The 26,109-nt window shown below is 40.8% G+C and overlaps 1 pseudogene; it reads left to right on the top strand.

Moving 5' to 3' along the window:
- The first annotated feature begins 4,632 nt into the window (after positions 1–4,632).
- On the top strand, positions 4,633–14,356 carry LOC148016188 (pentatricopeptide repeat-containing protein At2g13600-like; annotated as a pseudogene).
- The last annotated feature ends 11,753 nt before the right edge of the window (positions 14,357–26,109 follow it).

Below are 26,109 nucleotides of genomic sequence, written 5' to 3'. Positions count from 1 at the left end.
GATATCTTTTCATCCTTTAGTTCCTTGAGCAAACAATGCAAACAGTGCTTTCTAAACTATTACAAGCACAATCAATTTCAGTGGTCGTTTATTTGGCCAACTGTTAAGGAGTGAATCTTTCTCTCCGAATGCATCCAGCATTCGATCTGGGATCAATTGCGACTTGGCAAGATCCCCAAGGGTTTGTTTGTTTACCCTTTTTTTCCTTGGGTTAGGGCCATACCCTGTTAACCCAACTTAACCAATACCTTAGGTTTTTTAATAGTAAATCCTGGCGACCATGTTGCTTCAATTTATTGATTGGTCATTTGCTTCCAGGCAAATACCTAACTCCCCTTTTTCTTGGCAATTATTCCCCAAGAAAGGTGATGTAACAGGATGATTACTCATCCTCTTGTAAGTTAAATTTGCGCAATAACTTGTCAACCTCATTTTCAAGAAATGGCAAAACTCTCTTGTGAACAAATCACAAGTCTATGCGATGTTGCAACTTTCTGCACATGTGTTGTATCTATTCCACGGGATCATTTCACCCATTGAATGGCGTTTTCTGGTCACGGAATTATCTCTAGCCGAGAAGCAGGGTTCAGGGTGTCTTCTTACCCAACCCATTCCTAATTATATTAGGCCACGGTCCTAGGAATTTCCAATTCAATCGGAGTTTCATCATTTGAACGAGTGATCCTTAGGGTAGAAACCTTAGATCGTTTTATGCATGAGCATCCAATTGTCCCTACATTCCATGAATGTGGGTAGGACCTTTGGTTCAAGGGTTCGTCTTGGTAACAAGTGCTTGGAACTAGGTCAAGTTCTTAACGTGCTAAACCCTAGTTAGCACTTGGGTTATGTATCGGTTTGCCATCCTATGCGAATACTTTGCGGTTTAAGTGATTTAGGTATTCGAGTTTACTTGTCTTGCGATAAGGACGAACCATTCCTAGAGATGTTTACTTGATCTAAAAGGGGAAAACTAGTTGCATTTTTGTCACAATTTACGTAAGCACACGATTCATTGCTTCTACGTACGACTAGATTCACAATCCCTAACTTTTCTTGTTAAGGTCAAAAGGCATGTTAAATTTCGGCATAACTTCCATTGATCCAACTAGGACTTGCATTCACGAATCATGCTCACAATTCTTTTTCTAAGCTTTTTAAGATTTCATGCTTAATGAACCATGAAACCTTTCCCTAACTACATCTCCTGATGAATGAAGTTCTTACGTATGATGAATGTGCAACATGCAATCCTTTCCTAACTATACGTAGTTAAATGAGATTCATGCCAATTGAAGTTAAAGTTAACCTATTTAATGCAGCCCTTAGAATTATTTCCATGCTTTGCTATTTCCTACGGGTGATAACGACTTCCTTAATGATTCATTAAAAGAAGATTTATCTAAAAATGTGACATGCCATTAATCTTTCCATGTCTAGTAAAAGGTGTACCTCAATAATTTCAACCTTGTAATGAGGCAACAGTTGTCCTAGGCTCGTCATTTTTGAATGCACAAAAGGAAACTCACTGGTAAGGTCCTAAAAATGCATAGACACCTTATGTTCTTTTCATTCATTCCATTGAACGTACCAATGATCATTTTTCATATCTTGAGCTAATTCTAGTAAATGTTCAAATAGCCAATTGCATTTAACTTGACTAGTTGAATTTGAACATGCATGAGTGCTTCCTAATCGATGAAGTTATCGTGACTAATTCAATACTTTTGTGTGGAATCCAAATAGATAAAACCTGGACTTGTGGACTTCGAGAAATATCCACGTAAATACTAGGAGAAGATCCTCTCGCAGGCGCGTCTTGTGACTTTTTAGGGTCCATTGTAGGCGTGATTTTTGGCTTCCGGTTTGCCTTTGCGGTCTATAAATTTACTCGCCTTGGTATGCAGCCTCAAGATCTTGCCCTTCTCCCTCGTACGCAGGAGATACCTTCGTGGAACTTCGGATCTTTAAAAGGCTGGCCTGTGAGACTTGGGTCTATGGAATTTGGGTATATGGGATTTGGAGCTTATGGAAGGCCTTAGGATTCGGAGCTTGGGCCTTCTTTCTTTCGGAAAAAGAGAGGGTTCGTGAAAGGGATCTTGTGATGGACCTTGCAGGAGTGGAGACTTTAAATCTGGCCCTAGAGGCCTTATGGGAGATTTGGTAGAAAGGCCTTATAGGCTTCCTCTTCAAAGCTAGGGGAAAAATGGACTTATGGAGGATCTGTGTGAAAGGGCGTTAAGGAACCCTCTTGTTCTCTACAAAGACCTCGGGGGGGGGGGGGGGGGGGGGGGTGATAGGGATGGGGTTATGGGGGAAATGTAGTGGGAAGGGGGCTTTAAATCCCGAGCCTAGGAGGCTTATGGGTGATTGGTGGGAAGGGACTTGTAGCTCCCTCTCCTTCAGAGCCTCAGAAGAGTGTATTAGAGAACTATTGGGAAGACCTTATAGGCTTCCACTTCGAAGCTTAAGAGGGAAAAAGATTTGGGCTCTCGGAGGGTTCCAAAAGGAAAGGGCCTTTAAAATCTTGGGTTATAACAGACTTTATAGGGTATCCACGAGTAGGGCCTTTAAAAGAAAACCGAGGGTAGAAAGGCTTGTGGGAGTTGCCATGGAAAAGGGGCTTAAAAGGATCCCGGGGGGTAATATGGACTTGTGTTGGGAATCCACGAGAAGGGGGGGAAACTTCATGGGGACTTGGGTGGGAAATCCACGGGAAGGGGGGGACTTAAACCGGGGCTAATATGGGTTGTGTGGGAATGCAATGGGAAAGGGGGATTGAATCCCAGGGTAAAGATTGCTTGTGTAGGATCCAATGGGAAGGGGGCTTAGGGAAGCCCCCTTAGAAGCTTCCTAGAGAAGCTTCTAAGAAGCTTCAGGGACAGCACATGACGGCGTGGCGACTTGGAGGCTTACTGGCCGGCGGCTAAACGAGCCCAGGTAGCGGCAATCTACACTGGCGTCTCCCTCTCCTCTACGGCGCAACACGGCATTTCAATTTGGTGACAGCTGGTGCAACTCCTTCTCCCTCCACGCCGGATTCCGCAGCACTCCCCTCTTCCACACCTTGGCATGGCGGCTAGCGGCTCCCTCTCCTCCTCACTGTCAAGAAGGAGCTTCAACTCCCACATCTAGCGCCATCCTCTTAGCCTATCGCAGCCTCCTCACGGCAGCCTCTTCACGGCAGCCTCCTCACGGCAGCCTCCTCACGTCCCTCCTTCACAGGACGTAGCATGGCCTCCTTCCTCCTCTTCATGGGCCCCTCCTTCACGGCAGCCTTTTGCAGCATTGTTTTCCCCTACCCTTCAACATCTTAGAAGGTGTTTTTATAGTTTGGGAGGAGAGAGGACCTCCCCCCTATGTGGCCCCTCGCATGGCCTCTTCCCCTCCATCTCTTAAATTGCCATAAAAGCCCATCCCCTTCCCTCAGCCACGCATCGGCTGGGGGAAGGTAAATATTAAAAAAAATTAAATTGCAACAATTTTATCCCAACATTGTCCTCTTGACCTCCTCCCAAGAGGGAGTTTACCTATGGTTATGCGGGTTATTTAAACCTCGGTCCCGTTTTGCCAGTGGAGAGGTCATGATTCCTCGGTCCCGATTTACCAATGCGGAGTACTCCTTTTCTCGCGTACGATCATAAATCAACTACCGGCAATGGAGATAATCTTTTCACGAATTTACGATGTGTGGGAGGTTGGTCTAGTAATATTTCAAACGGAAATATTACAGCGTGTAACTCTGACTATAAGCGCGCTTTTAGACGCGATACGGTAGTCACAAAAATAGACGCGGTAATAAATGCGCCTGACATTTTTTTTCACAGTTCAAATATTGCATCTACAAGCGCGTCTATGGAGCCTTTTTGTTGTAGTGGTATTTCTCCCCTTTGGCCATGCATGCATTGCATGATCCGATTGATGAGTTACATAGAAGAGATGCTCATTGGGCAGCTTTTAAGAAAGCTTTAAAAGAAGAGTTTCTTTTGGAAGATGCAGGATTGGTAACTAAAAAGACATTTACAAATTGGATTAAAAATCCCAATATGGCTGCTACAGCTTTGCTCCATGAATTTGAAAGTTGGTATGCACAGTTGGATGCCGATGAGCAGCAATCATTGGAGAGTCTGAAAAATGATTTGTTTTTTAAGGCTACAAATGTTGTCTTATAGGAGAAGTTGACTGATCGTTTAGAAGATGCCTATTCTGAAACAAGACTAAAATAATATTGGGCTAATGTAATTGAGGCAGTGCATATGTTAGTAAAGAGAGAGCAGATGAAATTAAGATGGGGTATAAGGAACCACACTTGCCAATGCTCAAAAGGAGGCTGAAATTTTTGCCAAGGCACATGTAGCTATGGTGGAACAACCGGCTATACTTGTTGGTCTGTCTCTTAGGGGTGACGTTGTCGTATTGCTGCGCATTCGAGATGTGAAAACCACCTGAAAGTTGTGTGTGCGATTTAATACTTTATGCACACTTAGTTGTTGTGCTTACATTTATTCTCTGCGTATGAGTATAGATGCTCACATGAAAGGCTTCACTTCAGACGTTTTTGTTAATAGCACACTTATTAGTATCTATGGCAAAATGTGGCGCTTGTAGCCCCTGGTAGGCAACTCTCTTGTGGATATGTATGGGAAATTTGGCTCCCTTGCGGAAGCGCATCATGTTTTCAACAACTTACCCATTCGTGATGCAGTCTCTTGGACTGCCCTCATTACAGGCTACTCTGAACATGGTTTTGGTGAGGAAGTGCTCACATGTTTCAAGCTTATGCAACAAGGGGGTGTGTCTGCAGATGCTCTAACTTATGTTCTTTGCTTGAAAGCATGTGGTAGTGTAGGACCACTGGACACAGGTCAGAAGATACATTCAGAAGTAGCTAAAAAAGGATTGGAGAGTGAGCTTTATGTTGGAAACAAACTGGTAGACATGTATGGCAGAAGTGGCTTACTTGCTGAAGCACACCGTGTCTTTGACATGCTGCCAGTTCATGATGTAATCTCATGGAATGCATACATTTTAGGATACGCTGAACTTGGAGCTTGGGGGATTTTTTCTGGGACTGGTGGATCTGGCATACGACATTTTTGGATGAAGATTCAGAGGGTCTAAAAAAGGAAGAAAAGCAAAGGGCTAATTTTGGGAGGGAAAAAACAGATTCGAAAAAAGATGAGAGATTGAATTGGGGGAAAGAGGAAAAGGAACGCAGAGGAGTCGGGAGGAAAATAGGATGGCATGGGGGGCGCAGGAAATTTCAAAATGGTGGCTAATGTAAGCTTTGGATCCAACATCGAAAGGAGTAGGGATAGATGGTACTCTGCGCTGGAAGAGGGAAGAAGAGGAGTTCAGGACGAAGAAAATAGGGGATGATGAGGAAAGGAAGGACGGACAGCAACTGGTCTCTGCTTGGTAATTCCTGCAATGAAGTAGGAGAAGGAAGTATGCATCATACCACAATGACGGAAGACGATTGAAGACAAGTGACAAAGATGAAGAAGATGCTGAAGACGATGCGAAGAGGAAGTCGAAGTGAGGAGTCCGCGATAAATGTGAAGACGGAGAGCTGAAGTCGACGACAGTGAAAAAGACATTTCAATTCGTCAAGTAAATTGTTGAGCGTGAAAGGTGCTTCAACTATTGCAGATGAGATCAAGTTGCAGAGGACGATCGATGTGCTCGTGTTATCAAACACGAATCAGTCGCCTTCCTCAACCACATGGAGACCTCAAATTGCAGGTCAGGTGCAAGGTCATCTGGAGATAGTGAGCACAGTTACTTAGGGGCTTTGTGGGTTAGATCCTCTCTGTCATGAAAGTTAGTTTGAGCGTTTGAGCAGAAGATTGAGATGCCTATCGCCGAACCTGTCGAGTAAGATTGGGACGCAGCTGATTTTGAAATACCGAGTTTAAAGCGCTGACGAATTGTAGGGAGGAAGAGCCAATAGGGAATACGAGGAGAATAGGGGAGGAAAGAAACGAAGGGGAATCGATTGTGGAACGATGCGAATTCAGCAGAGAGAGAGGGGCTTATGGAACGGTGGGGAATTTTTGGAAGATGCTTTTGAAGTGAAAGGAAAATATGCAGACTAAGGTCGTAATGCTTGCCTTCGTCACCAGCATCTCTGTTAACTAGTTGCTTTGAGCATCATCTCAGTTGTATACACAAGTATACGGTTGATTCTGATTGCCTATCCTAGCAATGTTAGCTTCTTATCTTCACCTATCAAACTAGGCTTGTGTGTGTACCTCTGTGATCCGATGCTTGCATGCCTACTACTTTTTGCAAGCTCATCAGCTGCTACAACAGCTTTTCTGCTTTAAAAAAATGATGCTGCAGGCTCCTGTTTTCCTTTCCCAGAAAATGGAAATGCTGAGAAGGAGAACTAAAATGTCATCCTGGTTTTTAAAAGGGAAAAGCATACCTACAATTGTCTGAGAGTTCTTTAATGGAGAGCAAAAAGTTATGTGCTGATTTCTGTGTGAACACTCCAGCAACAAGGGCCCTCCTCTATGGGAAATCATGAAGTACTTGTCTGAGAAGAAATCAAAGGATGCAACCGGCAAAGCACATAAACAAAGTGGCAGCAGCCTTGAGAAGATTTCATAAAGGAAACCAGATCTACCAGAGTTTTCAGTGACATTGCAACCTGATGCCTATGAAGACATTAAAAACAAAATCAGAAAACATTAGCAAAGACTTATTGCTCGTTTGACCATGCAATGTCATGCGAATTTAATTTCTGTATTGGATCACAACTAGCACCTATGATGCTTCTCAGACTGACATTTAATACAAAACCTCTTCAAAGAGGTTAGCAGGCTGGCTATTTCCTGCATTCACATGTATGTTGGAGTTTGTGATGTCAAGCATTAATCAGCTTTATGAAACTTACAAGAGCCATGTGTAGATGCCATAATCCATTCATATTGTAATGCTGTCATGAAATCTGAAGGATTAATCGACTTTTCCATGGAAGATGCTCCCCATAATTACATGCTTGAGCATACACTCACAACCATAAAACAAAACCGTCTGGAACTTGTTGCTGTGTGGAAAATTGATCAATAGGACTATTCACATGTTGAATCTTCTATCCTGAAAGTTTTCAAGGTCTTCTGTGGTCGCGACTTTGCTTTTGAAAACCCTTCGACATCTTTGGTGAACCCGACGTGAAAGCGTCGCAGAAATTTCAGGATGGGAGACACTTTAGCCACTATTTCAGCTTCTTCTACAATTCCAGTTGCCTCTACTTCAGCTCCATCTATGACTGCTGTGTCAAGTACTTCAACGGAGGATCTAAAACAGATTTTGCAGAATATGTCCATGTATATGCAGCTCCAAAATCAGCAAACACAATTGTATATGCAGCAGCAACAACAATTGCATCAACAGCAGTTGTCTCAGCAAAGGCAACTCTATTCGGAGCAGGAGAATGCAAACAGCGCGACTAAGGCTATTGAAGCAGTTGAGAGTGAGAAGAAGCTATTTGACGGGCGTAATGTTTCAGCATATTTGAAGACATATGAGATCAAGATGGGGTTTTTTGGAGTTCCTGCTGGACTTATGAGTAAGTACTTCCTTCGTCTTGTCACACCTGCTTTGAGGTCAAAAGTGACTGATCTTTTTATTCAAAATACACATTGGCAAGATTTTAAGAAGGCTCTAAAAGAAGAATACTTCCTTGAGGACTTTGGTATGGCTACTCGGCGGTCATTCCGAGAGTGGGTCTACATGCCAAACAAAGGTCTTGCTGCTTCGGAGTTGATTCGAGAATTCGAAGAGAGGTATAGTCAGCTTGATACTATTGAACAAAGAGCATTGGATGTTGAAAAAGTTGAGCTTTTCTTGCAAGTTGCAGATCCTGCTCTTCAAGAAGAATTGGGTGAGCTTCTTGAAGATCGCACGAAGCCTATGGGTCTTAAAAATGATTGGCAGGATGCTCAGGATGCAGTCTCGACTTTGACCAAGAGGAGGATATGGAAGACTCGCCTACAGAATGGTTCCATGACACCTACACCATCATCAGCTCCTATGCCTACTTCTATCCCTGTTATTTCTTCTCCTCCTCAGCTAGTTTCTTGGCCTATGCCAGTGCCTACTATTTCCACTCCACCTATTCCTCCTGTTCCACGACCGATGCCTACACCTTCTGCTCCAAAACCATCCGCTCCATCGGTGCCTACCTCTATTGATGACATAATCAAAGGCATCACAGATTTGACACTTGAGTCAGTCAAAGCGGAGTTGGTGGGTAAGTTGAAGGAGCAGTTTGCTTCAACTGTGCCTACTACTTCTTCTAGTGCTCCTACTGCACCTAGGAGTGCTCCTAGTGCACCTAGGAGAGATCGGAGATGTATTTGGTGTGATAGTACGGAGCATCAGCATTGCAGGGATTGTGACTCTTTCCAGGATGCAAGGAGGCAAAATTTGGTATACTGGGGGCAAGATGGTAAGATTTGGTTGACTGAGACAGGAGCTCCACTTGCTACCAACTTTGGTAAAGGTGGAATGAAGAAGTTAGTGGAGGACATGGCTGCACGTACTTCTTATGTGACAGCTAGAGGTGATGCTTCTGCATATGGAGTACAGATTGAGAAGGGATCGGAGACCCAGTCCGCACTATGGACTTATGCTATGGAGACTGCAAACAAGGGGAAAATTCAGCAAACTGTTTTGACTAGTGCAGGCTCTAGCATCAGATCAGAGACAGGTTGGGACTCGCCTATTGACAGGTATTCTATTTATGCTTATTTGGCTAAATCTCATGGTGCAGATGTATTTGTTGAGGAGAAGCATAAGAGGGATGAAGAAAATCCAAGTGCAGCTAAGAAGACTAGAGGGGGTGAGTTTGTTTCTCCACCTACTGCAGGACCGTCTTCAAGACCAGGGCCAGATCGACAGATGGAGGATGCTCAAAAGAGAGAAAAGAGGCAAGAGCCTAGAGAGAGAAAGCAGCCAGGATTCAGATTGATGTCCGATATTAAGACATCTACAGATATGAAGAAAATCTTTAATGATAAGATACTTGGCAGTGAGGTGACTTTCACTATTTCTGAGATTTTGGGCATCTCAAAAAGAGAGTTTTAGGATCAGTTTCAGGAGGTCATGAAGAGGAAAAGACATGCATTGGCTACCACTGATACACATGGAGTTTTGATTGGAGAGTTGGATGAGGATGATGATGAGGTTATGGTTGATAATGCTTCTGTTTTGCCGCAGGTAGAGAAGAGGGTTCAGCCTATGCATTATGCTGAAATTGATGAGCCTGTTTTGATACCGCGTAGTCACTTTTCGCGGAGCCATTGGGCTAGGGCAACTACAGAGACGATGGTAAAGATTGGAGAGAAACAGGTGCCTTATGTTGCATTGGTTGATCATGGTTCAGAGATTAATCTCATTGTTCGTGGAGTTTATGAGAGTAACAAGTGGCCTATGGATGTAGAGCATGGGTGGCGTATGAGAGCCGCCAATAACACTGCAGGTGATTTATATGCTGCTTGCCCTAGTGTCAGGGTTTCTATTGGTGATGTAGAGGAGGATTTTCATTTCTTTGTGCAGGATTCATGCTCTTATCCCATAATTCTTGGTCAGCCATTCATTACAGAGATGCGCATGGAAACAAAGGTCATGGATGATGGATCTACTTATGCACGGATTCGCAGTAAAGATGGTATGAGAGCAGTTCAATTTATGACTGTATGTGTGAACCATGTTAGAAACAGGGATACTCTCAGAGATGCACCCTTACCCACTGTGAGGGATTCGGGTTTTCATTAGGTACCGCTGTTTCGCGAGACGACGGTGGTACAGAGGAGAGGAGATTGGAGTTCTCGCCTCCTGGCAGCGGTGTTTTCTCCTTCGGTTATGTTGGGATTTCAGCAAACAGTTCAATGAGTTATCAGAAGACTTCTAGGTTGCCTAGAGCTGCCAGGCAGTATATATACAGGAAGGAGAAAAATTTGAAAAATGCAGGAATTTTGGAGGATGATGAGCACATAGATGGTATGTATGACAGTGTGATTTGTGCAGATACGATGACAGAGATGGGAGATATGCTGAAAACTGATATGCTGAATTGTCATGGTAATGTATTAGTGCAGTCCCTGGACATGTTTCATGAAATTGCAGATTTTATGTCACAGATTGAGTCAGAGGCTGAGGTAACTCAGCAAAGAGTGTTGAGTGCTGAAGAAATTCAGCAAACAGAGTTTCCAGCTGGTTATGATCAGCTTTCAGAGAGACAGAGGGCTGAAAATTTTCAGCCAACAGAGTTTACTGCTGAAATATTTCAGCATTCAGAGTTTGGGGCTGTTTCTATGCAATCCATAGAGCAGAGGGCTGAGAATATTCAGCCATTGGAGTGCAGAATTGCTGATTTACAGCAAGGTTTATGTAATGCAGAAGAGCATAATGAAGCCAGGGTTGACATGAAATACAAAACTGTGGATAAGAAGGTGAAGCCGATTGCTGTACCGCTTCCATCTGACAGTGATCAGTAAATAGAGAGGGCTGCTAAACAGCAAATTTTGAGGAATCCGGAGCATATTGGTCATAAGTTTTCAGCAGAGACACTTGCTGAATTGAAAATTGGAAATGGTGATTTCTTGTTACCCATGGAGAAGCAATGCTTTCAGGAGATGCTTGGGCGTCATGGAAGGGGATTTGCTTTTTTGCCACATGAGATTGGATGTGTGAATCCTGATATTGTTGCTCCTATGGTCATTTTTACTATTCCTCATATCCCATGGAATCTCCGACCTATTCCAGTGCCTAAAGCACACTTGCCAAAGCTGATTGATTTATTGAATGAGAAAATCAGGATGGGAATCCTTGAGCCTTCATCTGCACCATACTCAAACAGGTGGTTTACAGTTCCAAAGAAGAATGGTACTCTTCGATTTATTCAGGACATGCAGCCAGTGAACAGAGTTACTATCAGGAATGTTGGTATAGGTCCAGTTGTGGATGAGTTTGCAGAGGCATTTGCTGGACGTGCCATCTATTCTTTGGGTGATTTGTATTCAGGATATGATCAGTTTCAGCTGGCTTTGGAAAGCAGGGACATAACCACCATGAGAACTCCTATTGGGCTTGTCAGGATGTGTACCTTGCCTCAAGGTACCACTAATTCTGTTGCGCATATGATGAATGCCATGCATAAGGTCCTTCGTGATTACATACCTCAGCTTACTATGCCTTTCTTGGATGATGTGCCCATTAAGGGGTGTGCAGAAGAAGAGAAGAATGAGAGCCTAAATGAGCAGGGATGCAAATACTTTGTGGCTGATCATATTTCAGCATGTGAGAAGATTTTGGCCAGGTTAGAAGAAGTGAACTTGACACTTTCAGGGCAAAAATCTGTTTTTGGAGTGAATGAGGTTGTCATTGTTGGGCATATGTGTGGATATTATGGCAGGAAACCCTCACCTGATAAGGTGAATGCTATAGGCAAGATTGCAGAGTATTGTTCTACTACTTCAGAGGTACGGAGATTCATTGGTTCTTGTGTGTTTTATATGATTTGGATACCTCATTTTGCACACATAGCAAATTGTTTGTATCAGCTGCTTCGAAAGGGGCAGAAATTTTATTGGGATGAGAGCCACACTAGAGCCATGCAGAAATTGAAGAAGTTATTGCAGAATGCTCCTACTCTTAGAAAAGCAGATTATAATTGTGATAGGCCTATTGTATTGACAGTTGACACTAGTCCAATTGGCATAGGTTGGGCTGTGGGTCAAGATGATGCAGATGGAAATAGGTATGCTATTCAGTTTGGGGCGAAAGTCCTAAACGAGAGACAGAGGAGATATCCACAAATCAAGAGGGAGTTATTGGGGATTGTCACGGCTCTCAAATGTGACAAGGAGTACTTTATTGGAGCTTCAGTTGTGGTAGAGACAGATTGCTTGCCATTGATTGGTATGATCACGAGTTGCTCTACTCCGGATATAGCCATGTTGAGATGGATTGCATACATCAAGTCATTAAATCCGGAATTTAAACACATAGCAGGGAAGGATAATCCAGTGGCAGATATGTTGTCTAGAGCTAGATATGATGATGAGGAGACTCTACTTGCAGAAGAGGATGATGCAGAAATTTCAGCCACTATGGTTGATCATGTTTGTCATGTCTATGATATTGTGGCTTTTATAGAAGAACTTTATATTGGAGATTGGTTGCAGATTGGCAGGTACCTTAGTGCACTAAGCAAAAGAGATGAATGGACAGATGAAGAGTTCAAGAAGATCAGAAGGAAAGCCTATGGTTATTTTCTTAAGGATGGATTTCTTTGGAAGCATCCGAAGAAAAGAGGCGGATTACCTTTGCGGGTTGTCTGCGATAAAGAGACACAGTTACAGGTGATGAGGGAGTTTCATGAGAGTCCTTGGGCTGGTCATAGAGGAGTATGGGCTACTTATGAGAAAATCAAGGAGAAATATTGGTGGAAAGGCATGCATAGAGATGTTTCTCACTTTGTTGAGACTTGCAGAGACTGCCAGATGTATTCAGTAGTGCGTCATAGAGATGAGCTTCATCCGACCTATCTGCTATGCATTCATTATAAGTGGGTAGTTGATTTGGTTACCATGCCTATGGGTCTATGGCAGATGAGATACATTGTTTTGGCTAGAGAGGATCTTACTAATCATGTTTAGGGCAGATCTTTGAGAACGAAGACCACTAGTGCAGTGTGTAAGTTCTTATTGGAGGAAATTTTCTGCAGGTATGGTTGTGTGGGTAAGATCACTGCGGATCGTGGTGAATTGGGTGCAGATGAAGCTAGGGAGTTTTTCTCTCAGCTACGAATCAAATTGGCTCTAACCACAGCATACAATCCAGAGGGAAACGGAAAGAGCGAAAGAGGGCATCCGCCGATAGTGAAAGCATTAGCCAAAGCATGCAGAGGACGGATTGGAGAATGGCCGAGACTTCTACCATTTGCTTTATGGGCTGATCATACGACTCATAGTGTTACCACAGGATATATGCCTGCAGAGTTGATGTATGGTCAGAAACCTGTTATGCCGATTGAGACTTGTGCTTTGACTTGGTCAGTTTTACTTTGGCAGGAGGATTTGACGAGAGAGGAGCTCTTAGCTCTTCGGATTCGACAGTTGGAAAGGAGACCTGAGGATATTCAGCTAGCTATTGACAGGTTGAAAGTTGCTAGACTAAGGAACAAGGACAGGTTTGATAGCAAGCATCGCTTGCGGCCTAGAGCAATAGAAAAGGGAGATTGGGTATTGGTCTTTGATAGCAGCCTTGAAAATCAGCATACTGCACTTCGGAAGATGGTGAAAAGATGGTTTGGGCCATACATAGTCAGACATGTCTTTGATAATGCAACATATGAGCTGACAGAATTGGATGGGACAGTGCTTAGAGTGCCTATTGCTGGAAAAAGAATCAAGATTTTCAAGAAAAGAGATGATGAGGATTATGCATTGGAAGAATTTTCAAGAGAAGAGCAACGACAAGAAACTCTAATGGAAGAGATAGATGATATGGTTGATAATCTTGTTGATCTACCGGAAATGCATAACGAAGAGATTGATTTGTTTGTGGATCTTGATGATAATGATCATGAGTAGTTGGCCCATCCGGAGGATGCGCAAGATTGAAGGGGGTGGATGTCGTATTGCTATGCATTCGAGATGTGAAAACCACCTGAAAGTTGTGTGTGTGATTTAATACTTTATGCACACTTAGTTGTTGTGCTTACATTTATTCTCTGCGTATGAGTATAGATGCTCACATGAAGGGCTTCACTTCAGACGTTTTTGTTAATAGCACACTTATTAGTATCTATGGCAAAATGTGGCGCTTGTAGCCACTGGTAGGCAACTCTCTTGTGGATATGTATGGGAAATTTGGCTCCCTTGCGGAAGCGCATCATGTTTTCAACAACTTACCCATTCGTGATGCAGTCTCTTGGACTGCCCTCATTACAGGCTACTCTAAACATGGTTTTGGTGAGGAAGTGCTCACATGTTTCAAGCTTATGCAACAAGGGGGTGTGTCTGCAGATGCTGTAACTTATGTTCTTTGCTTGAAAGCATGTGGTAGTGTAGGACCACTGGACACAGGTTAGAAGATACATTCAGAAGTAGCTCAAAAAGGATTGGAGAGTGAGCTTTATGTTGGAAACAAACTGGTAGACATGTATGGCAGAAGTGGCTTACTTGCTGAAGCACACCGTGTCTTTGACATGCTGCCAGTTCATGATGTAATCTCATGGAATGCATACATTTCAGGATACGCTGAACTTGGAGCTTGGGGGATTTTTTCTGGGACTGGTGGATCTGGCATACGACATTTTTGGATGAGGATTCAGAGGGTCTAAAAAAGGAAGAAAAGCAAAAGGCTAATTTTGGGAGGGAAAAAGCAGATTCGAAAAAAGATGAGAGATTGAATTGGGGGAAAGAGGAAAAGGAACGCAGAGGAGTCGGGAGGAAAATAGGATGGCATGGGGGGCGCAGGAAATTTCAAAATGGTGGCTAATGTAAGCTTTGGATCCAACATTGAAAGGAGGAGTAGGGATAGATGGTACTCTGCGCTGGAAGAGGGAAGAAGAGGAGTTCAGGATGAAGAAAATAGGGGATGATGAGGAAAGGAAGGACGGACAACAACTGGTCTCTGCCTGGTAATTCCTACAATGAAGTAGGAGAAGGAAGTATGCATCATACCAGAGTGACGGAAGACAATTGAAGACAAGTGACAAAGATGAAAAAGATGCTGAAGACGATGCGAAGAGGAAGTCGAAGTGAGGAGTCCGCGATAAATGTGAAGACGGAGAGCTGAAGTCGACGACAGTGAAAAAGACATTTCAATTCGTCAAGTAAATTGTTGAGCGTGAAAGGTGCTTCAACTATTGCAGATGAGATCAAGTTGCAGAGGACGATCGATGTGCTCGTGTTATCAAACACGAATCAGTCGCCTTCCTCAACCACATGGAGACCTCAAATTGCAGGTCAGGTGCAAGGTCATCTGGAGATAGTGAGCACAGTTACTTAGGGGCTTTGTGGGTTAGATCCTCTCTGTCATGAAAGTTAGTTTGAGCGTTTGAGCAGAAGATTGAGATGCCTATCGCCGAACCTGTCGAGTAAGATTGGGACGCAGCTGATTTTGAAATACCGAGTTTAAAGCGCTGACGAATTGCAGGGAGGAAGAGCCAATAGGGAATACGAGGAGAATAGGGGAGGAAAGAAACGAAGGGGAATCGATTGTGGAACGATGCAAATTCAGCAGAGAGAGAGGGGCTTATGGAACGGTGGGGAATTTTTGGAAGATGCTTTTGAAGTGAAAGGAAAAGATGCAGACTAAGGTCGTAATGCTTGCCTTCGTCACCAGCATCTCTGTTAACTAGTTGCTTTGAGCATCATCTCAGTTGTATACACAAGTATACGGTTGATTCTGATTGCCTATCCTAGCAATGTTAGCTTCTTATCTTCACCTATCAAACTGGGCTTGTGTGTGTACCTCTGTGATCCGATGCTTGCATGCCTACTACTTTTTGCAAGCTCATCAGCTGCTACAGTAGCTTTTCTGCTAAAAAAAAAAATGCTGCAGGCTGCTGTTTTCCTTTCCCAGAAAATGGAAATGCTGAGAAGGAGAACTAAAATGTCATCCTGGTTTTTAAAAGGGAAAAGCATACCTACAATTGTCTGAGAGTTCTTTAATGGAGAGCAAAAAGTTATGTGCTGATTTCTGTGCGAACACTCCAGCAACAAGGGCCCTCCTCTATGGGAAATCATGAAGTACTTGTCTGAGAAGAAATCAAAGGATGCAACCGGCAAAGCACATAAACAAAGTGGCAGCAGCCTTGAGAAGATTTCATAAAGGAAACCAGATCTACCAGAGTTTTCAGTGACATTGCAACCTGATGCCTATGAAGACATTAAAAACAAAATCAGAAAAAATTAGCAAAGACTTATTGCTCGTTTGACCATGCAATGTCATGCGAATTTAATTTCTGTATTGGATCACAACTAGCACCTACTGATGCTTCTCAGACTGACATTTAATACAAAACCTCTTCAAAGAGGTTAGCAGGCTGGCTATTTCCTACATTCACATGTATGTTGGAGTTTGTGATGTCAAGCATTAATCAGCTTTACGAAACTTACAAGAGCCATGTGTAGATGCCATAATCCATTCATATTGTAATGCTGTCATGAAATCTGAAGGATTAATCGACTTTTCCATGGAAGATGCTCCCCATAATTACATGCTTGAGCATACACTCACAACCATAAAACAAAACCGTCTGGAACTTGTTGCTGTGTGGAAAATTGATCAATAGGATTATTCACATGTTGAATCTTCTATCCTGAAAGTTTTCAAGGTCTTCTGTGGTCGCGACTTTGCTTTTGAAAACCCTTCGACAACGTTGTGGATGAATTAATCAAGGGCATGTGTGATTTGAGATTGAATTTGACAGAAATCAATACAAAGGTCAAAAAATTGGATGTTAAGGTAGAGGAGAATGGTCGGGCAATAGCCAAAAGGCCGTATAGAGAAGGATACAACAGGAGATGCATTTGGTGTGATAGTTTACAGCATGAAAAGCGACACTGTATAGTCTACCATGAAGCGAAAACAAAAATGTTAGTCCTTTGGAAAGATGGAAAAATACATGCAACAAAAATTGGTCATCCAATAGAGCAAAATTTTGGAAATGGTGGCATATAGAAGAGGTTGGCAGAGATGGCTGCAACGACAACATTTGTTGCCATAGATGCAACCACATATGGGTTGAGAATTGAAAGGACTGATGAAGCTCATAAAGGAGGCATGGCTAAAGCAAAATCTCACGTTTGGATGCAAGCATTAGATTGCATGGAAAAGGGAGAAACAATAAAGTCTGAATTGGCTGATGCAAGTCAGAGTATATAAGGGGAGAACAAGATGAAGTGCACCAATAAATTCATTTTCAGCCTATGCTTATTTGGCTAGAGTTCATAATTAAGAAGCTCTTATGGACGAAAAGAGAAGAAGAGATGAGGACCTTGTTGGTCCTTCCTCTTCAGGCCCATCTAAACGCGTAACACGAAGTAAAATGGAGCAGCAAAAAGAGGTTGAAAAAGCCATACCTGAGCACATTATGGAGGATGCATCTTAGGAGAAGAAACAAGAAGGGAAGAAAAGGGGCAAGCAGCCCGATTACAAGTTATAATTGGATCTTGAGATTGCCACAAACCTTAAAAAGGTCTTGGAAGATCGTACAGTTAGTAGTAGAGTAGAATTCACAATTGGCAAAGTTCTTGGAACTGCAAAGCATGAATTTCATGATGCAATCATTAATATGTTGAAACAAAAAATACAGTTTGATGGTGAAGTTTTGCAAGCATTGATGTTGGTTGACAAAGACATAAAGAAACAACTTCAGAGGGAATATGATGATTCATGTAATGCTGATTTGGAGCAGGTTGATGTTGAAAATGGGTTACATGGGAGTGTAGACAGCAAGGTTGTGGCTAAAATTGGTCTTATGGTTGGGCAGCAATAAGTATAGAGAGAAGGCTATGAATAATGGGGATGTCCATAAACAAGCACATGAAGAAGAAGATGCTCATTTTATTCCAAGCAGTCATTATTCATGAATGCATTGGGCTCGTGCTACAAGAAAGACAATTGTTTAAGTGGGAGAAAGAGAGACGCCTTGCATAGTTCTCTTGGATCGTGATTTTGAAATCAATGTTATGGGGATGTCCATAAACAAGCACATGAAGAAGAAGATGGTGCGCAGATCGGATGCTGTGCACTCACGTAGTGAATGCCGGAAGGTCCCCAAGAACAATAGAACTCTACTTTTTGCACAAAATTCAATGTAAAAAGCATGCATGACATGAACAAGAGACCAATTGGGTGCAATCTCCCCCCATGCCTTGTGTGAGCGCTCCACAAAGCATGTATTTTATGTATTAATCATCTTCAAGCTCAAATAATAGCCCAAATTACAAAATAGCAAGCTTTTAGCTTTTGAGTTTGCTTTAGCACAAAATAGGAATAAAGCTAACGGGCGGTGCCCAAAGAGTCTCGCATGCCCAATACAATATCCAAGTATAAATAACATAATCGTGCGCCCATATGCATAAAAATAATAATAAATATCCAACGCCTCAATAAATAAGTGTGACAAAATATAGGCACCATGCCTAAGGTATGCGCCCATCAAAATATCAGTAATAAATCGAATACTCACTATCCTTCAATGCTTTCCTCCGCCACTCAAGCTATCTCTACACATCAACTGAAGCATTCACAATCGTTAGTAAAATAATACAATTAAATCGAAAAAAGTGAATACCTAGCAGTCTTCAGCTATATAAATAAATCAACTAGTTAGAAATCAATCCTAACCTTAATTTATTACGAGTGCGCACTCTAAACTCATAAACGTTTATTAATTTAATATGCATTTTGCGGAATCACCCGATATGGAATCACCCATGTACACACTAAATTAATGAAACGCCCGAAAAGGACAGGCGTCCCCATCAACTTCTTGCACAAAGAATCCACTTTGTGTATGAGCCCCGGTCATCAAAGTTTATTGAATCCACCGTGAAATATGCCTCTTGGCATCAGAAGATGCTCATTTTATTCCAAGCAGTCATTATTCATGAATACATTGGGCTCGTGCTACAAGAGAGACAATTGTTTAAGTGGGAGAAAGATAGACACCTTGCATAGCTCTCTTGGATCGTGATTTTGAAATCAATGTTATGGCACACAACTTGTATGAAAATGAATGTTGTCCGATTAATGTAGATCTAGGATGGCACATGCGGACAATAAACAATTCATTAGGGGATCTTTATGCGGCTTGTCCGAATGTACTCGTGACTATTGGAGATGTTAGGGATGAATATCATTTTTTGTGTAGGATTCATGTAGTTATATGGTGATCTTGGGGCAACCCTATATTTCGAAATCAAGGCTAGAAACAAAGGCCTTGGATGATGGTTCTTAATATGCTCAGGTTCGGAGTAAAGACATATGCTCAGGTTCGGAGTAAAGACAATACAATGACAGTATAATTTCTCACTATTTGTGTGAATCATCCCCATAAACGAGATAGGCTGTGAGGGATAATCCCATGGCACCTAATGCACGAGAGTTTAAGAGTTTTTAGATAACATTTTTGTAAGTGGAGGCTATTGTAGTGCCTGTAGAAAGATAATTATGCCTCCAAGAAAGGGGAAAAATGTGTTTGTGTCTGGATTGCAAGAACGGACAACATGTAGTCTTGGTAGTTTTGAGAATATTTTAGCCATGTGTAAGGCTGAAAAGAAATATGTAGGATGGGCTGAAAAAGAGCTAAAGACATATGGTTTGATAGCTACAAATAAAGATATTTCAAGGTTGTTTTTAGAGCTTGATGATATTGATACAATGGCTGAAATTTCTACAGCAATTATTGCTGAAAACAAGGCAAAAAAAGAGGTTATTTATGTTGACACTTTAGAGATGTATGAAGTCATTCAAGAGTTTGCTGAGAATGAATGTTATGGGTTGCAAAATAGGGTTGAAGCAAGGTGGATACAAAGTACAAAATAGTTGCAAAGAAGGTTAAGCATGAGGCTTTGGCTTTACTACCTGAAAGTGATGGGTTGGCTAAAAAAGTGACTCAATAGCCTAGTTTATGGGATCCACATGGAGTAGGACATAAATTTACAGCTGAAACTTTACAAAAGTTGAAAATTAGTGATACAATCTTTCTTTTGCCTACAGAAAGAGCTTGTTTCTTGCAGATGTTGGCACGGGATGGGAAAGCCTTTGCGTTTTAGCCAAATGAAATTGGATGTGTTCATTCGATCATAGTTGTAGCTATGGTGATCTTTACAGTACCTCATGTGCCATGGAATTTAAAGTCTATTCCAGTACCTTGGGCATATTTGCATAAGCTATTGGATCTTTTGAATGAGAAGATCAAGATGTGAATTTTGGAGCCTTTTTCAGCTCCATATTCGAATCGATGGTTTACTGCTCTAAAGAAGAATGGTGCTTTGAGGTTTATACAGGATTTGCAACTTGTTAATAAAGTCACCATAAGAAATTTTGGATTAGGCCTGATAGTGGATGAATTTGCAGAAGCATTTGCAGGCAAGGAAATTTAATCTATGGGTGATTTTATTCAAGATATGATCAGTTACAGCTTGCATTGGAAAGCCAGGATATCACTACCATGAAGACACCGCTTGGATTGGTTAGGATATGTACACTTCTACATGGAGCAACCAATTCAGTGGCACATATGATGAATCCTATGCATACAGGTTTGAGGGAGTATATTCCTCAGTTGACCTTACCTTTCTTGATGATTTTCCAATCAAAGGATGTGATATCTATGAGAAGAGTGAAGAGTTGAATGAGCATGGATGTAGAACATTTGTGGCTGATCATATTGCTGATTGTGATAGGATTGTGAGCCGTCTTGAAGAAGTGCATTTGACTTTCTCGTCAGGAGAACATTTAGTTTTTTGAGTGGAGGAAGTATTAGTTGTTAGGCACATGTGTGGACCATATGGGAGAAAGCCCTCACTAGTAAATATCGATGCCATAAGTAATATGTAGGAGACATGTTCAAATGTATCCGAGGTGAGAAGATTTTTGGATACATGTATCTTTTACTTAATATGGATTTCGCATTTTGCTCATGTGACTGAAAGTTATATGAGCTCTTGAGAAAATGAAAAAAGTTTTGGTGGGGTAAATAGCATATGAAGGCACTTTATAAGTTAAAGATTTATTGATTTCAGCCCCAACACTAAAAAGAGAAAATTATGAGAATAGGCTGCCTATTATTCTCACTATGGATACAAGCCGAATTGGCATGGTTGGCAGTGGGTCAGGATGATGCTAATGGGAATAGGTATGCCATTCGGTTTGGAGCAAAGGTCCTCAATGAATGGCAATGGTAGTATTCTCAAGTCAAAAGAGAGCTTTGGGGTGTAGTGACAGTCGTTAAGTGTGACAGGGAGTATTTTATGGGAGCTCATGTAATGGTAGATATTGGTTGTCTACCTCTATTGGGCATGATAGTAAATTTCTCAACTCTTGATATTGCCATGATACAGTGGATTGCATATGTAAAGTCACTTAACCTTGATTTTTAGCATATTGTAGGCCGAGAAAACCATGTGGTTGATATGCTTTCATGAGGAAGGTTTGAAGATGAAGAGGAGCTAATGGAAGATGAAGAGGACAATGTGATAGGTGCCAAAAACGACTTTATCACAGCAGGGAATGAGTATGCAGCTGTTGTTACTACATGTACAATTGTTGTAACAAGGGTTTTAGCAGTAAGAATACAACCATGGAGAAGAGATGGGTAGGAGAGAGAAAGCATCATCAGCATTATGCTTCTCTAAGAACACAAATTTTGGAAGAGTTGTATGAGAGTGATGGGCTAAAAATAGGTCAATATCTCAGCTTCATGACAAAGAAGGTTGAGTAGTTTGAAGCTAAATTCAAAATATTAAAAGAAAATCTTATCGGTTTTTCTTGAAAGATGGATATTTATAGAAGCATACAAAGAAAAAGAGAGGAACTCTAGTACATATACTGGGAGATAGGGCTTCTCAACAACAGGTGATGCAGGAGTTTCATGAAAGCTTATGGGATGGACATAGAGGAGTTTGGGGCTCACTTGCCAAGATCAAAGAGAAGTATTGGTGGCAGAACATGTATAAAGTTGTGGAGCATTATGCGAAATCATGCAATGACTAAAGCATAGAGGTGGGTTGCAACTGACTTATCCATTGTCTATGCATTACAAATGGGTAGTTGATTTGGTTACCATGCCTACAAGTTTATGGAATATGAGATATCTTGTGCTTGCACGACAATACTTGACAAATCAAGTGGAAGGGCGAGTTCTTAGTACAAAGACTACTCAAGTAGTTTGTAGGTTTGTATTGGAAGAAGTCTTTTGTAGTTATGGTTGTGTTAGTAAAGTGGTTGCAGATAGAGGAGAATTGGATGTGGATTAGGCTCGTGACTTATTTTTAGAATTGGGTATCAAGATGGCTTTAACTTCAGCCTAAAATATTGAAGAAAATGGAAAAAGTGAAAAAGGTCATTAGTTTATCATTAAGGGATTAGCAAAGTCATGCAAAGGCAGGATGAGAGAGTGGCCAAGAATGTTAACCTTTCCTTTATGCGATGATAGGACTAGTTAGAGTGCACTTATAGGGTATATGCTTTTTGAATTAATGCATGGACAACAACCAATCATACTATTGAGGAGACTATTGCTACTTGGAGTGTTCTACCATGGGAAGTGGGTTTGAATAAAGAAGAGTTGTTGGTCTTATGCATTTAGAAAGTTAGAAAGAAGGCCTGAAGACATTGAGACAACCATGAAAAAGATAAAGACTACAAGGATCAAGAACAAGAAGAGGTTTGATAAGTGAAATAAACTTTGATCATGAGCTATACAAGAAGGGGATTGGGTGCTGGTTTATGACAGCATCTTGGAATATCATCATAGTGCTAGTCGGAAGATGGTATATGCTTGTTGAATTAATGTATGGACAACAATCAATCATACTATTGAGGAGACTATTGCTACTTGGAGTGTTCTACCATGGGAAGTGGGTTTGAATAAAGAAGAGTTGTTGGTCTTATGCATTTAGAAAGTTAGAAAGAAGGCCTGAAGACATTGAGACAACCATGAAAAAGCTAAAGACTACAAGGATCAAGAACAAGAAGAGGTTTGATAAGCAAAATGAACTTTGAGCACGAGCTATACAAGAAGGGGATTGGGTGCTGGTTTATGACAACATCTTGGAAAATCATTATAGTGCTAGTCGAAAGATGGTAAAGTGGTGGTTTGTTCCATATGTGGAAAGGTTTGTTTTTGATAATGCTACTCATTAGAGCCAAAAAACGTTCAAAATGGCACTTTTTAATCCATGGAATAAGGAAAGGGCCAAAGAGATTTTACCATGTGGACAAAAATATGGTATTCTTGTCTCCTCTGCTTTTGAGATAGTAGAGTTCATGTTGTGGTTCTCCCCTCCTATTAAGTCCAAATCTTAAAACACTGACAAGTTTTGGTAGTCCCAATGGCCCCTATTAACTAATAAAAGTTGACAAAACCTCTGACAAGGACATGACAAAGTTAAGTCAATTAAGATAATTTCGCGAGAATTTTCAAAGTTCTTGGTGCTCATAGTATTCTTAATCTATCTCCTTGACCTCTCTCTTTAGGTTTCTTTCTATGCACATTGTCTGCATACTTGTTGTCTTTTACATGGCGTCCACAAGACGTCCTTCTCATTCTATAAACTCTTTCACTATGTATAGCAAGAGCGTAAATGGAGAATGGGAGCCCAAAACATTTACTATAAATGATTGGGTTACAATGCTACCATCTTGCAGGGGTTCTCACAAAGTGAAAAAAACAAAACAAGGGGATATCAAATATCATTGGAAGGGACGTATCTTTTCCTTCAAAGGCACGCCTCAAGGCTGGTTTGCTTTGGTGCAACATGTTTACATAGCTAGAGATATGCACTTGGCTCCACGGGAATGTTTTCCCAGCAAGCACACTGTAAGTTTGAGTTGTAAAATATACGTGAGTATATGGTTTTGTTTGAAGGATATGCTAAATAATGGATTGTTGGTTGTAGATATCTTTCCATCAACAAGTTTTGAGTGGCAACCTATGGAGAGCCTCAGCGGAACATTCCATGCCATTCATAAAGAATTTGTAGACATTATTTATGCTAATGAGACTACGATTTTTTTTCATGAAAGTGGAATTTTTGTGTATTATGCACAATATGTGGTTCCTTCAAGAGCAAGTGTATATGGATACCTTGAAGATCTACAGTTACCAAGCCTCTCATCTTTGAATTGAGAGATGCCAGATGAAGAAACAATGGAGAGTTTTAAACTCAAAATTGTTCAAGATAGTCAAAAGGCTATGACTCCTGGAAGGATCTCGAGAAGAGTACGCTTATCGTGGTTTTTACCCTTGCATGTTTTTGTAGCTTGCTTTAAAACAACATGTTTACAAGGGATGAAGGTTTCATGGCTAAACAGAAAATTTTCAGAGGAAAATTTGGACAAAATTTTAGGTCTGCGTTGGAAAGTCAAGGAATCTGATCACAAAGGTGACTTTATAAGGTGCAATGTGTGCCCTCAAAAATTGGGTTTATCCTATAATATATATTGACAATCTCTTATCATAGGTTTTGATTATAGAATATACAAACTTAGATCGGGTTATTGGGTTCCTTTAGATTCACATATTGATTGTAAGACATTGAAATTTACACTACAAGTTATCGCACAAGAAGTAAAAGAGGTGAATATTACTTCAAAGTTGAGTCTTAAGGATGTAAGAGACACCTTGAAGTTTCTAGAGAATGTTACTCCTAGATATAAGTTCAAGGTAAATGGTTTTGTAATTGGAAAAAGAGCTGAGAGCTCTGTATCATGTATGACCTATTTGTTTCCTAGTGTTGTGAGTTTCAGACCATAAATATGCATGTACAGATAATATTGAATCTTTCTTTTTCTCACAAATATTTCTGCTAGAAACATGGAGTTATGCACATTGAGAAGTACTAGTAAAAAAAATATTGGTATAAGCTTTGCAACGATTCTGTGAACAACAAATCGTCGTTTGTGGACCAAAATGATTTCATTATATCATGAGTTACAAAATTGCAGTACAATTTAATAGGAAAGACTTGGTACAAGCTTTATAATTCTCTGTGATTCTATGAACAAAAAATTGTATTTCATGGGTAAGATCAATATTACATTTTGGGTAGAATATTGCACTATAGATGTATATACAAGGGGAATGTTACTTCAATACAAATAGACAAATTGATAATTATAAGGCTATTCTTTAGCTTCTCCTTGATCTATAGCTTCTTGATCCTTAAGACTTCTCTCCTTCTTTGGAAAAGTTGCTTAATCTTCCATACTTTCATTCGTCATCACTAGTTTCCTCTTAGAAGGTGTTTTCTTTCGTTGCTCGAAGAACTTAATTACCTTAGGCACTTTTTTTTCCTTAGGCTTTAGGGGAGATGGACTGAATTTCAATGGGGAAAGCTTATGCATGCCCTTCATTTTGTGCCCCTTTTGTTTGGACCTTGAAGACTTCTTTTTCTTGTGGTTGCCATTTTCTTGCCTTTGCCCTTTGTTGTTGCCCGTCCTTTAGAATTTTTAGCTGGGAGAGGGGAATCTAGGTCCACTGATGTAATTGCCCTATCTAATACACCTCTCCTGTATCCACCACATGTATGCCTCAAGGTAGTCTCTACACTGTAACAAAGCACACAAGTTATTTGAAGTAGCAATAGACTTTCACTATAAAAAGGATAAAGCATAGGAGACAATTCACCCCCTCTACATTCAGTATCTTTGAATGTATTATCCTCGAAGCATTTGAGACTACTCTCTAGCCACAACTATGTACGCCATTTTGCAATGGTGCCTCTTGAAGCAGAAACTTGAAAGGTCTTTGAGGATCAACAATACTTTCAAATCTAGTGTCCAAGTGGCTAGTAACAAGTCTAGCAGCACTACACATAATAACTTATTAGTGAATATTATAAAATCTATCCAATAAAGATAAAATAAAGAGTATTTATTGATAATACATCTTTTATTGGCCATGGATTCCTAAAAGAGAATTTATAAAAATGTCCTCTCTTGCGGGAATGTGAATATAGATTAGGCTCTAGTGTCCTCTGCAAACCAAAACACAAGTGAGCAATAATAACCCTAATAAAGACAAATCATCAAGAGATAGAATGTTGAAGAAAGTATCTTTCAATATATGGAAAAAAAATATGATGGTTTGTGACACTATTGAAGTCCTTAAAAAACCTTGCAATATTTGAATCAGATTTTGAAAAAAAAATCCATTGAGAGAAGTGGATTAATAACAAATATACTCTTAGCAATATTAATGCTAAGAGAAGCAACATATGCCCTATATACAAAGTAAAGAATGAATAAGAAAATGAGTGCAATATAAGGACCCTTGGAAAAATTCATTATAAATAAAGAGAAGCAAAAGACCTTACCTCAAAAAACAATAAACTATTGAATTTGTTAGTTGAG

The sequence above is a fragment of the Lygodium microphyllum genome, chromosome 23, assembly GCF_053477565.2.
Source record: "Lygodium microphyllum isolate KBCC chromosome 23, Lygodium_microphyllum_v1.1.10, whole genome shotgun sequence".
NCBI lineage: Eukaryota > Viridiplantae > Streptophyta > Polypodiopsida > Schizaeales > Lygodiaceae > Lygodium > Lygodium microphyllum.
The sequence above is the reverse complement of the archived record's forward strand: the minus strand, read 5'-3'. Positions and strand labels throughout refer to the sequence as shown.